At 40.2% G+C, this 15,153-nt stretch overlaps 1 protein-coding gene and 1 pseudogene across 2 annotated transcripts in view; both read right to left on the minus strand.

Moving 5' to 3' along the window:
- RAB3C (RAB3C, member RAS oncogene family) overlaps positions 1–15,153 on the minus strand; it is a 277,296-nt gene that overhangs the window by 34,706 nt on the left and 227,437 nt on the right. The gene's annotated exons all lie outside the window — the stretch shown is intronic.
- Positions 1,024–2,199, minus strand: LOC134757647 (large ribosomal subunit protein uL18-like; annotated as a pseudogene).

Below are 15,153 nucleotides of genomic sequence, written 5' to 3' on the forward strand. Positions count from 1 at the left end.
TCCCCAAGACTTTCCCAGTTTAAGCAGTAACAGTCCCATGTCCTGAGAAACCCCTCCATTTCAGGCAAACTGAGATGGCTGCCCAACCTATTTACAGCACATCACATGAAAACAATATTTTCCCTTATCACAGTAAAACCTTAAAGAGCTAAAGCAATGGGGCTTAGGAAATCTGGGAGAAGTGATAATTTTTTAAAAAAAGAATCATGAGAGCTAATATGTTCATGCCTTACCTTTATAAGAGAAAAATGTCAGGTTGATTAATGTCAAAATTATAATACAATGAGCTGGCATTTTAAGTTGCTATAAACAGGATATTTAGAATTTAGAATAAGCCTCCAGTATGATTCACGACACAAATAACCAACTTTTGATTTTGGAACTTAGATAATAAATGTAATAATTTGCTTCTGCAGGGTATTGTTTTTTTAAACCTGCTTAGCCAATAAGTTTATTGTTTTTATGGGGTATATACCCAAAGGACTATAAATCATGCTGCTATAAAGACACATGCACAGGTATGTTTATTGCGACACTATTCACAATAGCAAAGACTTGGAACCAACCCAAATGTCCAACAACAATAGACTGGATTAAGAAAATGTGGCACATATACACCATGGAATACTATGCAGCCATAAAAAAGGATGAGTTAATGTCCTTTGTAGGGACATGGATGAAATTGGAAATCATCATTCTCAGTAAACTATCGCAAGGACAAAAAACCAAACACCGCATGTTCTCACTCACAGGTGGGAATTGAACAATGAGAACACATGGACACAGGAAGGGGAACATCACACTCTGGGGACTGTTGTGGGGTGGGGGGTGGGGGAGGGATAGCATTAGGAGATATACCTAATGCTAAATGACGAGTTAATGGGTGCAGCACACCAGCATGGCACATGTATACATATGTAACTAACCTGCACATTGTGCACATGTACCCTAAAACTTAAAGTGTAATAATAATAAAATTAAAAAAAAGAAAAAAAGTTTATTGTTTTTATCTGAAAAATCATCCTAGAACATTGTTTTAGCTCTCAGAGCCTGCTCCTGAGGTCTGAGGAAGCTTCCCTTCTTTTGAGCTACCTGATCTTTCTTCTGGGCATGGGACATTTTGGGATGTTTCCACCTGTTGTTTTTAACTTCTTTCTTGGGCTTCTCATAGTTTGGATTCTCTTGTATAGCAACATGAGCTTTTTTGTTTTATTTATTTATTTATCTGAGACAAGGTCTCACTCTGTCACCCAGGCTGGAGTGCAGTGGCATGATCTTGGCTCACTGCAGCCTCGACCTCCTGGGCTCAAGTGATCCTCCCGCCTCAGCCCCCTGCGTAGCTGGAACAATAGGTGCACACCACCATGCTGTCCAGGCTGGTCTCGAACTCCTGGGCTCAAGCAATCCACCCACCTCAGCCTCCCAAAGTGCTGGGACTGTGAGCCACCGTGCCCAGCCAATATGAGCTTTGTTGTATATCTCCTCCATCAGGTCTGAAGTTTCGCTGTTCTTTATGAACAGAAAGAACCGTTTCTTGTAAGCATCTTCATCTGCTTCCATTAGGTAATGCATGTAATCTGCATCATTCTGACCCATGATGTGTTTCCCATGCACTTCTGCATTAAATTCCTTGCTTTCAGAATCACAAGCAGGGAATCATCTGGTACTATGAGGGACAGAACAGCCTTCATCAACAGCTCCCTTCAAGGCCCCAAAAACTTTATTGCCAGTGATGGTTCTGGCAAGGCCTACATCCAAATAGCAGGTGAAGGCACCAGGCTGACCATCAATGCTTTCCACATCGCATTAATCTCCAGTCATCTCCACTTGGCCTTCATAGATCCTGTCCATGCCAAATCTACCGAGAAGCCTGTGGGCCAGCGGCAGGCCAGTATAATGTGCTGCAGCATAATTTGTCAGGCCAATCTTCACACCTTATTTTGGTAGTTCATGTACCATGTACATATGCTGCGCGGACTACCATATCCCCTTCTATATGGGCATAAGTAATCTGACAAATCGTATCTCTGTTTGTTACACAGACTATCACCCTGTATTTGAGTGTGTTGTATTTATTTTTATCCTGTATCACGGAGTGTTTCTGAGTATAGTAATCAATTCTACCCTCTTGTCATTTCCTAAATTTCACTTGGTATCTCTTAAATAGGCCTCATTCTTAACAACTTTAACAAACCCCATTCCGCAGAACAAAGACCCTCATCCATGGCTTGACACAGACCTGCAGGCCCAGCAATGCCAGGCAGAGAAAAAGCGCAGGTATTTTTCTAAACACTTAATATCTGTTGCATTAATTTAATCCTTAGAATAACTTAAGGAGAATATTATTATGCCCATTTTACAGTTGAGGAAAATGAGGCATAGAGTGGTTAATTGCCCAAGATCACTCAGCCGATAAAGTGGCAAATGTGGGAGTCACGTTCTGGCAGTATGGCTCTCAAGCCTGTGCTTTAAAACATGTTTCCATGATACTCATTAAAAGTTCAAAAACTGAAGTTCCAGTGCATTTATTGTTATCTAGAGGAAGCTGAGAGGAAGCTATGTTTTTTAATTCTCCCTTTATATCAGCCACATTTTTATTTGAGAACAGTCTAAGATAGGTGGGAAAGACATATTACCTGGTGGTGGTCAGGAGAGAAATATTGAAATGTTGAAACGTAAACAAATGATTAAAGTTTGAAAAAAACAGATTCGTAACATGTCAAAAAGTAAAGCTTGGGAATGGTGTTACAAACAATAGTCAAGTGAAGGATCATTGAATAGAAAGTGGCAATGAGCTGTTCTCAACTTGAAGAGGGAATAAAAAGCAAATATTATAGCTTTTTAAACTACAGCAGGAGAGTTTTCAATGAGCTATGATCACTGTTTCTCCTTCCTGGGAAGAAAGGAAAGAGTGAAGAGGCAGTTAGGGTTTTATTTCAGCATATTCCCCTGAACCAAGTACATCTAAGTTTTCAAATGAGATTAAATTATCTGGGGAAATATATTCTTGATTCCACCTGGACATCTCAGAGTCACAGCATATTTTATCAGAACAATATGACCTTTCTAATTCTGATACCTAAGTTAATAATATATTCCCTTAGCAACAGTGAGATTTGGCAGGACTGGAGAAATAAAGACAGAACTTCTAAACTCTATACTTTTTCCTCACTTAATCTTATGTATACAGAATATGAAAAATGATGCACTCATAATGAATTAGGGTGTAAAATAAATTCCACTCTTGGAAACACTTTAAGTAACAAATGCTAATATATTTTTACAAACGAAGTCAAAAGTTTCTTTTAAAGGATCTCACATCTGATCAGATTTCTTTATGTAATTAAAAGAAATGATCTCTTTGTTCCTATAGGTCTTGTAAGCCAGGGGCTTGGAAAGGCCCTGGGTAGAGAGCACTTATGTTAACAGAAAAAGTTCTCATCCTGGTAGTAAAGCTAGAAATCAGATACCCAGAGTGAGATTAGTGACAAGGGGTTCATCAGAGAGTGTCACAGTTGTGTAAGGAAGGAGCTGGGGCCAGGGTGTTAATGACCCAGCTTCTGAGTTTCCTGAGGACAAATGAGTGCTTGAGGAAATTTGGCACTCTTCTGACCTGGGCCAGGACATCCTACTGCACCCCTGACTGTATAAACCCAAGTCAGGGTGTCCTTTTGTGAAGGTCAGGAAGGTGCGTAACTCACAACCTACTAGCTGATTCATGTCCCTTAACCAAGTTAATGGAATGCTTGCTTCTACCACTAAACACATCTGAGTATCTCAGTTCTGCTGACATAATAATAACCTATGGGGTCTCAGGCTGCTGTAATAGGTTATACATTTATGCACATACAACATTCCCTGCTCCTCAATGATTTATAAAAATATATGACCAAGAAGAATATACTTATTTGGCCATGATTATATGAGATCCATCCTCTTCATTTGCTCTTATGTAAGAAATATTTCAACGTAACCTCAAATGTTCTAAATTGTTGGGAAATAATGTAAAATGAATATTTTCTACAATTGCTAGGGAATTACAAAGAATCGTTATTTTGAAAGCTTAGAGAGCCAAAGGAGACCAGTTTTCTTTTTAATGAAATAAAAATTGTGGTCTAGAGCATTTGTGCTAAGATGAACAAAAGACTGATTTGCCATTAGAGTTGGTTAATTTTATGATTGAAATTGGGGTTGCAAATGTTCAATGTTTGGCTTTGGTTTTGACTACTTGGACTTCCTGATGTTGTTCTGCATCAGCAGAGCAGGGAAGGGAGCTTTAGGCACAGTCCCACCATCAGCAAGAGTAGATCAGTGCCATGCTGGCTGATTTGTGAATTACCACCTATCATAAAACCTAACATAAATGATAGGATCAAAACTATTTTACAATGGCCAAGAACAAAAGGATCTAGCAAATTAAATTATGTCAGCTTCTTGTTGCTTTGAAATTCCTTTCATGCATGCTGAAAGATTTAGCTTTTTTTTTTTTAAGTTTCTGTGATTAGTGCTTGGTAGGTTAACATACAAGATCTGTTTGTATCTTCCCTTCTTAGTTCCCGTAGAACACTATGTTGTTGCTTTGCAAGAAAATGTAAAATGATGGTCATTACTCCAAAATGAGTATTCATGTCACTAAAATGAAATTTATACCTCTTTCTGCATACACAATAACTTTCTATCCATGTACCAATGACTGTATGACTTTGGCAATATAAGCAGCTATGACCAAGTTAGTGCATGTACGAGCAATGAAATCTACATTTGGTCTTGCTGCATAGTGATCATAAGAAGCCATTGATGAAAAGGCATATCTCAATGTCACAGTTTTTTTTGAGGTGGAGTCTTGCTGTGTTGCCCAGGTTGGAGTGCAGTGGCTCACTGCAACCTTCGCCTTCCAGTTTCAAGCGATTCTCATGCCACAGCCTCCCCAGTAGGTAGGATTACAGGCATGCACCACAACACCCAGCTAATTTTTGTATTTTTTTTAAGTAGAGACAGGATTTCACCATGTTGGCTAGGCTGGTCTTGAACTCCTGACCTTAAGTGATCTGCCTGCCTCGGCCTCCCAAAGTGCTGGGATTACAGGCGCAAGCCACTGTGCCCAGCCATAGATGGGTAAGTAAGAAAAACTGTACATCTCAGAATTCGTAAAATGCTATTGTGTTCTTGATATTTCTTTTATGTAGGAAGATCTAGGTTGAAATAAGAGCTCGGAGTATTCCTTTAACCAAGGAAAACTTAGAGATGAGGAAGTATAAACTCCATGAGTTGAGAAAGACCCACAGTTATGCATATTTTGTCTACACTGTAATAGGAATTAGCATCAGAAGAATGTTGGGATAGTAATTCAGTTCCCATCCCTTCCAACTCAGACTCAACAATTTATTCCGCCAGTTTGAGAAAGTTCTAATACTTAGTGAGCATGGGGAAGTCACTCTGAATTGTTCAGTTCAGTATCTTCATCTGTAAAATGAGGCTATTATTTTACATGCTCTGGGGCTGTTGTAGGCCAAATATGGTTTTAGGTAGGGCCACACTGTACTTTTTAAGTTGCAACATCTCGTTACACATAGAACACATTATTAGTCTCCTCTTGGGCAGCCAGCTGCTCCTCTTCCCAAATCCAGCTTAATTCATCATTTCTAATTCCTATAATTGAAATAATAATTGGATTTTTTTCATTAAAGAGTCTCAAATTTTGTTTCCATTCCATATCTCCAGGCTGAGGTTCTATACAAATAAATTTTTAACTGGGAGTAAATGACCTTCCCCTTATGTGTCTATCAGGGGTATGACACATGTTTGTTGAATAAATCCTCCTTTCACATGGTATTTATATGTATTTACCTTTTCACCATTGGATGTATTTTGTGAAATTTCTTATTTGAGGGATGCATTTCCAATCATCTCATGAGAGAGACTGTCTTATTTCTTTGTTGGGTAGAGACACACACTGAAAGCGAGTGGCTGTCACCAAACAGTATACATGTGAAAAGATGATTTATTTCTGAATCACTGCAAAAGATCCTTTGGGATTTACTGTTAATCTCAACAAGATTAATGGAATCAGAAGCCATATGCTGGTCACCATGGTTACTCTGCAAATGGCAGTTAACTCAGACCTTACCAGTGCCAGATCATAGTTACTAAAAAAAGCCTGTTATTTACTTGCCATTTAGCTAAAACAAAACAAAACAAATACCTCAAGCTTTCTCTCAACATTTATGTATAAACGTAAAAAAGAAAGAGAGGAGGAAAGCATAATTTATCCCCATTTCGGTTCTTATCAAATATTAAAGAGGAGTCTCAAAAAAGCTGGGATGAGACATCAAGATAAAAGAGCTTTTGATATTTTATGATGTTTCACACATAACTGAACTCTGCACAGAATAAAATAATTTAAGTCTGAAGAGCTATAAACAAGTGAACAAACCACATTTCTACAATATTTCTAGTATTCCTTCTCTCCTATTCTGGGTGTGTAAGTAATCGCCTATGAGTTCAGCCTCTTCTCATGGAGAATGACAGACTTTTGCTTAATCACAATGTTCTGAAAAACAGTCCACAAAATGCACCTCAGTGACCCACAAAAACAATTGTCGATTAGGGTCTGATTTGGGATGTATGTGGGAATATGAGGTATCAGAGAGAATATGACTCACTCTTCCTCATCCAGTGAAGCTCGAACAGATCTTAATAGCAGGCCCTTTCTAATTCTGGAAGCTAATATTGCTCTACTGCATCCATTTCCCTTATTTTTTTTAATATTTGGGAGCTTTGGCTTTTTAGTATCACAGCCTACTTCAAGTTTGTAAAGAAACTTCCCAACCTGCTTTTGCTCTTCACATGTAATTGGCCCTTTTGTTATTTTTTCACTTAATTTAATCATTTATTTATTCAATTTTTCTCAACCTTCAGAGAGCTTTTAAAAATTAGCCCAATTCAGAAACATTAAATTAGAACCTCTAGAGTCTCCATCAGAGGTATTAAAAAGAAATCTCCAGGTGATTTGTATATGCTATCAGGGCTGAGTATTATTAGGATGATTCCCTCCAACTACTTTTCTTTCTAGTTTCTAAATAATGTATTTCTTTATTTCCTAGCTAACACCACAAAGTGCTTCCAGGTGATTTACGAAGATATATACAAAATTAAAAAATTTAATGAGAGTAATACTAAGAAACCAGAATCAGGAACATAATAAAGTCTGATTAGTTACACATGCTATAAATGCTAATAGGTAGTTTTAGGAAGTTTAGGGGGTAGGCCTTTTATATGTATATTAATTCATTTATAAATAACACATTAAAAAAGGAAAAATTTAAAAAGATATCCTTAAAAATGCTCTTCAATATTTGATATAATCTTTTATTATTTAGAAGAATAGGTTCATATTTTTTGGTACAATTGCTACATTCTTATTACAAATTCTAACGATAGTGAAAAGCTAAAGGAAAAATGATCAGAAATCTCCCTATCTCCACTATTAACATTTTGGTGAAAATCCAGTAGTAGGTTGTATTACAGTTCTTACTTAGTCATTATTTCCTTCCCTGCAGGTGTACCTTGCCCTACTAACTTTGGATCTGGCCAATGGAATATAAGGAGATTTGACCTGTACCACGGTGATTAACAGACATCAGAGGCATGGTGAGCTTCCATCAGCCCTCTTGGGTTCTTATTCTTCATCTTGGGAAGAGCCCATCCCAGAAAGGGGTTGCTCTGTCAGTTTGTCCCAGAAATGAGATGCCCCAAGGAACCCAGCTGAGTTCTGCAGACACCAACAAATGTCAGCCAAATCTAGAAAAGCCCAGTTTAACATAGCACCCTTCATAGGGCCTTGGCTTACCTTTCTAGCTTCTAGCTTCAACTTTCTAGCTTCTAGTTTCATCTCTTGCTACCCTCCGTCTTCCTTCCAATTCTCATATGGGCTTTTAAATTTCTTTGATTTTCCCATACACTCTGTATTTTCAGCAAGTTAGGCCTGTCACTATAGGTGGTTTCAGGTTTTGTGAGGTCTGAAATTCATAAAAATTTGAGGGCCCAATTTAAGTAAAATGCAAATTACAAATACATAATTAAGTATGGGATATTCTGTACCAGATACTGTCTATATCTCCCAGGCCTTACCACTTCTGTGCTTGTTGGCTGACTTCCAACTGTCAGTATCTGCATCTCTTTGCTTTACAGCTTTCATGAAAGCAACAGAAGGTCACTCCCCCTGTCAGGGAAGGTAAAATATGAAAGGAAAATAACACACTCAGGAGCAGACCTGAGCCAATGACTGACAGAAGTTGGACTATAGATACCCCAGCTCCCTTTCTCCTCAGGTTGTTACCATACTGATTCTCAGAATTTTAAAGAAAGATTAAGCTCTGGTAACCCATAATGGTAGGTGGCTTGAACACAGACCTTTTATTGGCTGTCTTGCCTTTCACAGCCCACTTACCCTCTTGCTATGGGTATTTCTCGCACTTCCCACATAAACTACTTGTGCGCAAACTCCTGTCTCAGAGCCTGCTCTAGGGGAATTACCAAGACACTAAGAGGGGATTTGTCTTAGTAAGGGGCCCAAAGTTTAGCTGTGTTCTGGAGCTGGCAGTATGGCTCAAAAGTACTGATTATTAAATAATTTCATCCTTTTTTCAAAGAGCCAGTTTATGGGTACACCACTAAACTTAAGCTTCATTAGTTTTGCAAGAAATCACCTGTAGCCATCACATGTACCATCTGTCTAAAACACATTTATGGCTTCTGTGTCAGGCCCTCTTAGTCTCTTCCATCTTCCTCTGGGTTAGTTGCCACTCATGCAGGCCCACATATGCCTTGTACATCACTCACTATAACTTTTTCACTTATTCACATCCCCCCTTGACTATAGGTACCATGAGGACAGAGACCTCAACTGTGTGTTCATCAAGTCTCCAGCATTCAGCAAAATATATGGCACATAGAAGGTACTCAAACAGTAATGTAGAATTAGAGATTGAATGAATGAGTGAATGACAAACTGAATACGGCAAAAATGCCTGACTCAGAATATAAGCACAAAATAAAAGAATTACCATCTTATGTGATGCCAGTGCCCCAATGCATCCCTTTTAGGGTGTGTTGCTGGCAGCTTCTTCCACAGAACCTTTTATACCCTGACACTGTCTGCAGTAAGGGAAGGCAAGTGTTCACCCCATCACAGTCTGCAAAGGACATCTGTGTGACTGGCTATTCATCCCCAGGCTAGAGAAGTCACATTTTCCTTTCTGATCTAGCACAGACAGATAGGATGAGGATATCTTAGGAGTTACTTAGCACTTTGACATTGTGGAAGAGCTGCTTTGGAAGAACCCCAGTCCAGCACCTTCATTTTGGAGATGACAAAGCTGAAACTCCAAATGTGAGTGCCTGAGATAGCTCAACTACTTAGTGGCCAGTGTGAGTCTATATCCCAAGGCTCCTGTGAATGCTTGTCTTCAATGTGCTGTCTGCTTGCACAGGAGGGAAAGTTGCCTACATTGTGTTGAATGTGGAACTTGGTAAGAAATTCATATGCTTGATTATCTTTTAAAGTAGAAAATAATATATCTCCTAGAAAAACCAAAAGTGCTTCAATCTGCATAGATCTAGGAGTGTCAATTCAGCTGCATGTGGAAGCAAGCAGAACTGGATGTTCTGGAAGGATCTGTTTGATCCACCTCTCTGTGGTAAGTCTGTTGCAGAGAGCCAGTACTGAGAACATATTTCGAGAGCTCAAGAAGCAGTGTCCTTGATCCACCCTGTCCTGGAACTATACTTGCACCACATCCAATTCTCCCTTAGTCTAAATCTAAACTTAGACCTATTTCCATCATGCCTGTCTTACAACTTCTGATCTCCTAATTTTTATAAAATGTCAAATTCTATTTTTTAAACCACATGTGTGGTAGAAACAACTGGACATTCCTTTTCTTCTATGGAAGGAAGAAAAACAACAGTAACTAGATGAAGCAAGGATCACCCTTCTGGACAACAAAGGGAGAGGAATGAAAGTCTGACCTAGGAAAAGGTAAGACGTTCCTCAGCTCAAGAATGACTGGGTTATGCTTTCACAGGGCAAGGCCAAAGTCATGTTGTTAGAAATAAATATCCTTCTCTCAAATTAGACAAGATTTATATTGTCCTGGGGGAATTAGTGATCTTTGGCAAGATATGCTTCCTTCTTAGGTTAATGGGAAGGCAATCAGGCTTGCTGAAGGGGAAGCTAAACTTAGAACCCAGTACCTACTTGCCCTCACTTAGGTACCAGAACCTTCTCTTCCCACTTTGTATTCCTGGTGGCTGAGAAAAGAAGCTTCACAGACATTCAGCCAAAGCCTGAACACTGAGGTTTGTGAGATATTAAGACAGGACCAAGGGAGTCCTATGGGAGAGTTGGGATTTCCAAGGAGAAGGAGTGGAACTTTGAGTTTGTGGATTTTGTAGAACTTTGAGATGAAATCTTCAGGAAAAGGGGAAGAGGGTATTAAGAGAAGAAGAGAACCAAAGAAGAAAACTCGCTCGGGCCTTTTGAAGACCAGGACTGTGAAGCCTCTTTTCTAGGCAGGGAACTGGATATAGTGATACCTTCTCTTCCTCCAACACTAAACTACTCTTTTGAGATCCCACTGTCAGGAAAGATTGCGAAAGACTTCAAAGTGGGCAGAAAAGATGACTGGGGGCCCTGTTCAGCACACCTTTCCAGGTTATCTCTGCTTTTGTCATCTTTGAGCTATTTTATAGCTCTGTAGGTGGTGGAAAACCAATAATAATACAAGTTCTTGCAAATAGAAAGAAATGCCAATAAATTGTGTTTGGTGGCATGCATCTGATTCTTGCTCCATGGGTGTTAACCCATTTTGTAACTTGGTAAATTCATTTCTGCATTCCTGATTGCCTGTATGTGTGCATTCACTGAATATCTCCTTGAGCCTATGCAACATCTTACTGGTCCCTTCTTTAAGTCCAGAGTCAAATAATATCTTTGACATGTGTTTATTTTATATTTGGATAAAAGCTGTGGTTCTACTATATGTATATGTGTGTATGTATATATATATAAATATAAATATAAATTAACCATAACAACTTAACAATACAATGGCTAAGGAAGGCATGTGCTTGGAATGACTAGGCAACCTGTCCATGAGAAAGGGTGGTAAGCACTGTGACCACAGAAGACACCCAACCTGCAGCGTGCATAAAGATCCATTGGGGAGCAGAAGTGAGAAACACTCCTGGCATGAAAGGCAGACTGGAGGCCTAAATGTCCTGTTAGCAAGGAAGACCTTCTGAAATGAGGAAGACCCCAGCCTTGCTAACCCATGTATGGAATACTGGTCACTCTAGTGGGAGTCAGTATGGTGCAATAATCATAAATATATAATGATTATATGAATAATATGTAAATTCAGACATATAACAATAAAGAAATCTTTGTGCCGGCCCTATGCTGAGTGCTTTACCTTTATTATTTCATTTAATTCTTACAACAACCTTTTAAAATAGGAACCATTGTTTTCCCATTTTGCAGATGAAGAAACTGCAAAATAAAGACTTACAAGGGTAAGTTACTAGAAACACTCCGATAACATATAACGGAACTGGAATACAAACCTTTCCAATGGAGTAGGAGCTCAAAGTCCTGGGTTCCCGTTTTTGTACCTAATTAGGAAAACCAAGACTATTTTCTCAGCTTTTCTGAACTTCTGCTTCCTCTTCTATGAGAGGAAAGAAAGAAACTTATACATTTTCCTGCCAAAATTTCTTGAGGATCAAATGAAAAATGTTCATGAAAGAGTTTTCAAAACCACAGAGCCACTATATGACTGGAAGATATTAATATTACTGGTAAACTGATGTTATTAATTATTCACATGGTATTGATATATTATCTCAAAACCATTCTCTAAACAACACTCACTGTGATTTTCCTTGCTGTTTTGAAACTTTTAATTAGAAAAGGTTAAAGTGGAAAACAAAAACAAAAGCAAAATACTATCTGATTCTATTTCCCTTCAACAAATGCATTGTCAGGCATGAAGAAAGATATGGTCTCTGCCCTCAGGGAGCTTGCAGTCTGGCTCCACACCAAGACCTTGCAAATATACTTAAATTAGCAAGTGTTTGTTTATTAAACAACAGTGCACAAGACACTGGTGTCTACACCATATGGTGTTGCTTTTCAACTTTAGCAGGCATTAGAATCACCTGGAAAGTTTGCTAAAACCTACTCGTGTGCTCCACTCCTAGATCGTCTGATTCAGGAGGTCTGGGGTGGGGCCTGAGATCCTGCTTTTCCAACAAGCACCGGGAATGGCATGGGGACGAATGAGGAGCAGTGACTGGACCTCTGGGAAGTGGAGAGGTGGGAGTGTAGGCTTATACAACTCTTTCCACCCCCTTTTATGACCTTGGGCTGTGTCCTTTGTCATCTGCCCTGCTGCCTCCACCAGCCCCCATCTCTTTCTTTTTTCCTGAACACACAGTCACATCCAGGTTTTGTGAGAAGTAGGTTTGTTTTTCTTTTTTCTTACTTGCCACAAAAGAAAGATGAGAGGTGAGCAAAGCATTTTCTTTATGACTCCCTTACTATTTGTTGATGATGTTGGGCTCAGAAAGTCAGTAGCCTTCAAGGATTTAAACAAATCATGAGTCTTTAAATATTCATAAGTGAGCTTGAACCTCCATGTCAGAAAAATGCCTAGACTGAAGCAGAGGACCATGGGTACTTGAATGGGGCTGGGGTCTCTGGGGTGAAGAGCTGGGGGGCTTTCAGAAGGGCTGAGGGGTGAAGGCTGGTCAGGGGGCACCATGCTCGGTAATGGCAGTGGGAACCTGTGGTGCAGTGGAGGGAGGGTGGGTCTGGGGATTGGTCCTGGGGCCTGTATCAGTGCTTCACCTTTGTGAGTTTAGCTCTGACTGTCCTGGGGCAAAGTGAGAGAAAGGGGGTGGGACATAGTTAAGCTGGCCTCCCAGCCAGCTCTGTATCTTGGGGAAAGGGGAGGGGAGAGAGGAGGAAAGGAAAATGATATGCAGGAAGGTAAGGAAAGATTATTCTCAGGGCCCAGTAATGGACTTCATCGAGGACTGTTGTCCCTTTCCTAGGCCTTCGGTTTTGGTAAAACAGATTTGGAAGAGCCAGAACTATCTGTTTCCTTTCAACACGACATTTACCTTTGTGACCCCTCTCAATAAATGTTTCCAAAGCATTTTTTAAATTGATTGTCATAAAAATCACTATAAAATCCTCTCTCTATCTTACACACACAGACACACACACACACAGACACACACATACACACACACACAAAATCTAACCTTTAAAATGACATTGCTTTTCAAATGAGCCAGAGCAAAGAGGTTTTGTCATTGTAGAGAACTCTGGCCTCAGGAAACCAAGAAATAAGAAAAGGCCAAGCTCCACAGTTGCCATTTGCCCTTGGTTGTAGAGAGTAATTGCTCTTCAGTCTTTCAGACCTCCTATCAAATAATGCATCCTGTAATGGGTTCAGCTGCAGGCTGTGCATACAAACCATAGCACTTTTGCTAGTATGCTTTATCACAGTGGAGAAGTGGCTCATTAAACCCTATGCTCAGTTCAGAGGCTCAAATTAAGTCCTGGTCTTACTGTGCCTCGGTATGGTTAGAATGATCCATGTTCATACCACATTCCTTGGAGGCAGACAAGGCCATGGTTGCGCCGTTTTGGTGGGAGCAAATTTCAGAAGTGCACCATTAAAATAAGTGAATAAGGGGCTGGGCACGGTGGCTCCTGCCTGTAATCCCAGCACTTTGGGAGGCCAAGGCGGGCGGATCACTTGAGGTCAGGAGTTTGAGACTAGCCTGGCCAACATGGTGAAACCCCGTCTCTACTAAAAATACAAAAAATAGCTGGGCATGGTGATGCATGCCTGTAGTCCCAGTTACTGAGGAGGCTGAGGCAGGAGAATCGCTTGAACCTCGGAGGTGGGGGTTGCAGTGAGTGGAGATCATGCCACTATACTCCAGCCTGGGTGACACAGTGAGGCAAGCTACAACTGATGCCTAAGAGCAATACATGAACTAAAAGATGTATCTCATGCATTTATTACCATCCATTCTTGAAGTATACCAGTATCCTTCTATCACTGCTTTAGAAGGAAGTGTCCAATATTACCGGGCTTCTTGAGAAGATCATATTAACTAGTAATGATCATATCTCAGAACAAAACAAAACAAAGTAACTTCTAAGAAAACACACACACACACACACACACACAAAGAGAGAGAGAGCACACAGAGTACTTTTGTACCAGTAGAAGCACTTTTGTCTCTTGACCACTATTTTCAAGGTGTGCCTGTCATTTGTTTGCTCTTGAATATGTTTCTTGCCCTCCCTGTGCTGTGTCCTGTATGCTAAGAGGCTGATCCTTGCAGTCTGTGTTTTCCTGGCTGCCTTGCCAGCTGGTTTCTGATGGGAGACACTGGCAGGAGACTGGACTGAAGGAGGAGGGGTGAAGCTTTGAGTGTTTCTCCCCGGCTTTCGGCAGCTTCTCTAGGGGGGGCAACAGCTCTATTGTTCCACTTCTGCTGGGTGGCTGCCCCAGTCTGTGGGTCAAGGAACACCACAAATACCTGGGCTGCTTTATTGCTCCAACTGTTCTGCAAGCTTCATCTGCCACAAACAATGTGAAACGGAAGAACAGTAAATAATAAAGTTAATATAACTATCAGCTTTCCTAGCTGTCTACTAGTTTGCAGTATGTCTTAGCACAGGCTGCTATAACAAAATACCATAGACTGGATGGCTTAAGCAACAGACATTTATTTCTCTCAGTTTGGAGTCTGGGAATTCGAAGCTCAAGGTAAGACTGATTCAGTTCCTGGTGAGGGATCTCTCTCTGGTGCAGAGAGATTTCTCTTGTGTCTGTTCCTACAAGGGCACTAATCCCACAGTGGTGTGTGTCGGCGGGGGGGGGGCACCCACATGACCTTGTTTAAAACTAATTACCTCTCAGAGGTTTGACCTCCAAATACCATCACATTGGGTACTGGGGCTTCAACGTGTGAACTTGATGGGTGGGGACACACAAACCTGCATTCATTTTGAAGTTTCAAGGCCAGTAAGAGGGAAATATGAATTTGAGGAGTTTCCTGTAGTGT

This window comes from Gorilla gorilla, chromosome 19, assembly GCF_029281585.2.
Source record: "Gorilla gorilla gorilla isolate KB3781 chromosome 19, NHGRI_mGorGor1-v2.1_pri, whole genome shotgun sequence".
In the NCBI taxonomy this organism is placed as follows: domain Eukaryota; kingdom Metazoa; phylum Chordata; class Mammalia; order Primates; family Hominidae; genus Gorilla; species Gorilla gorilla.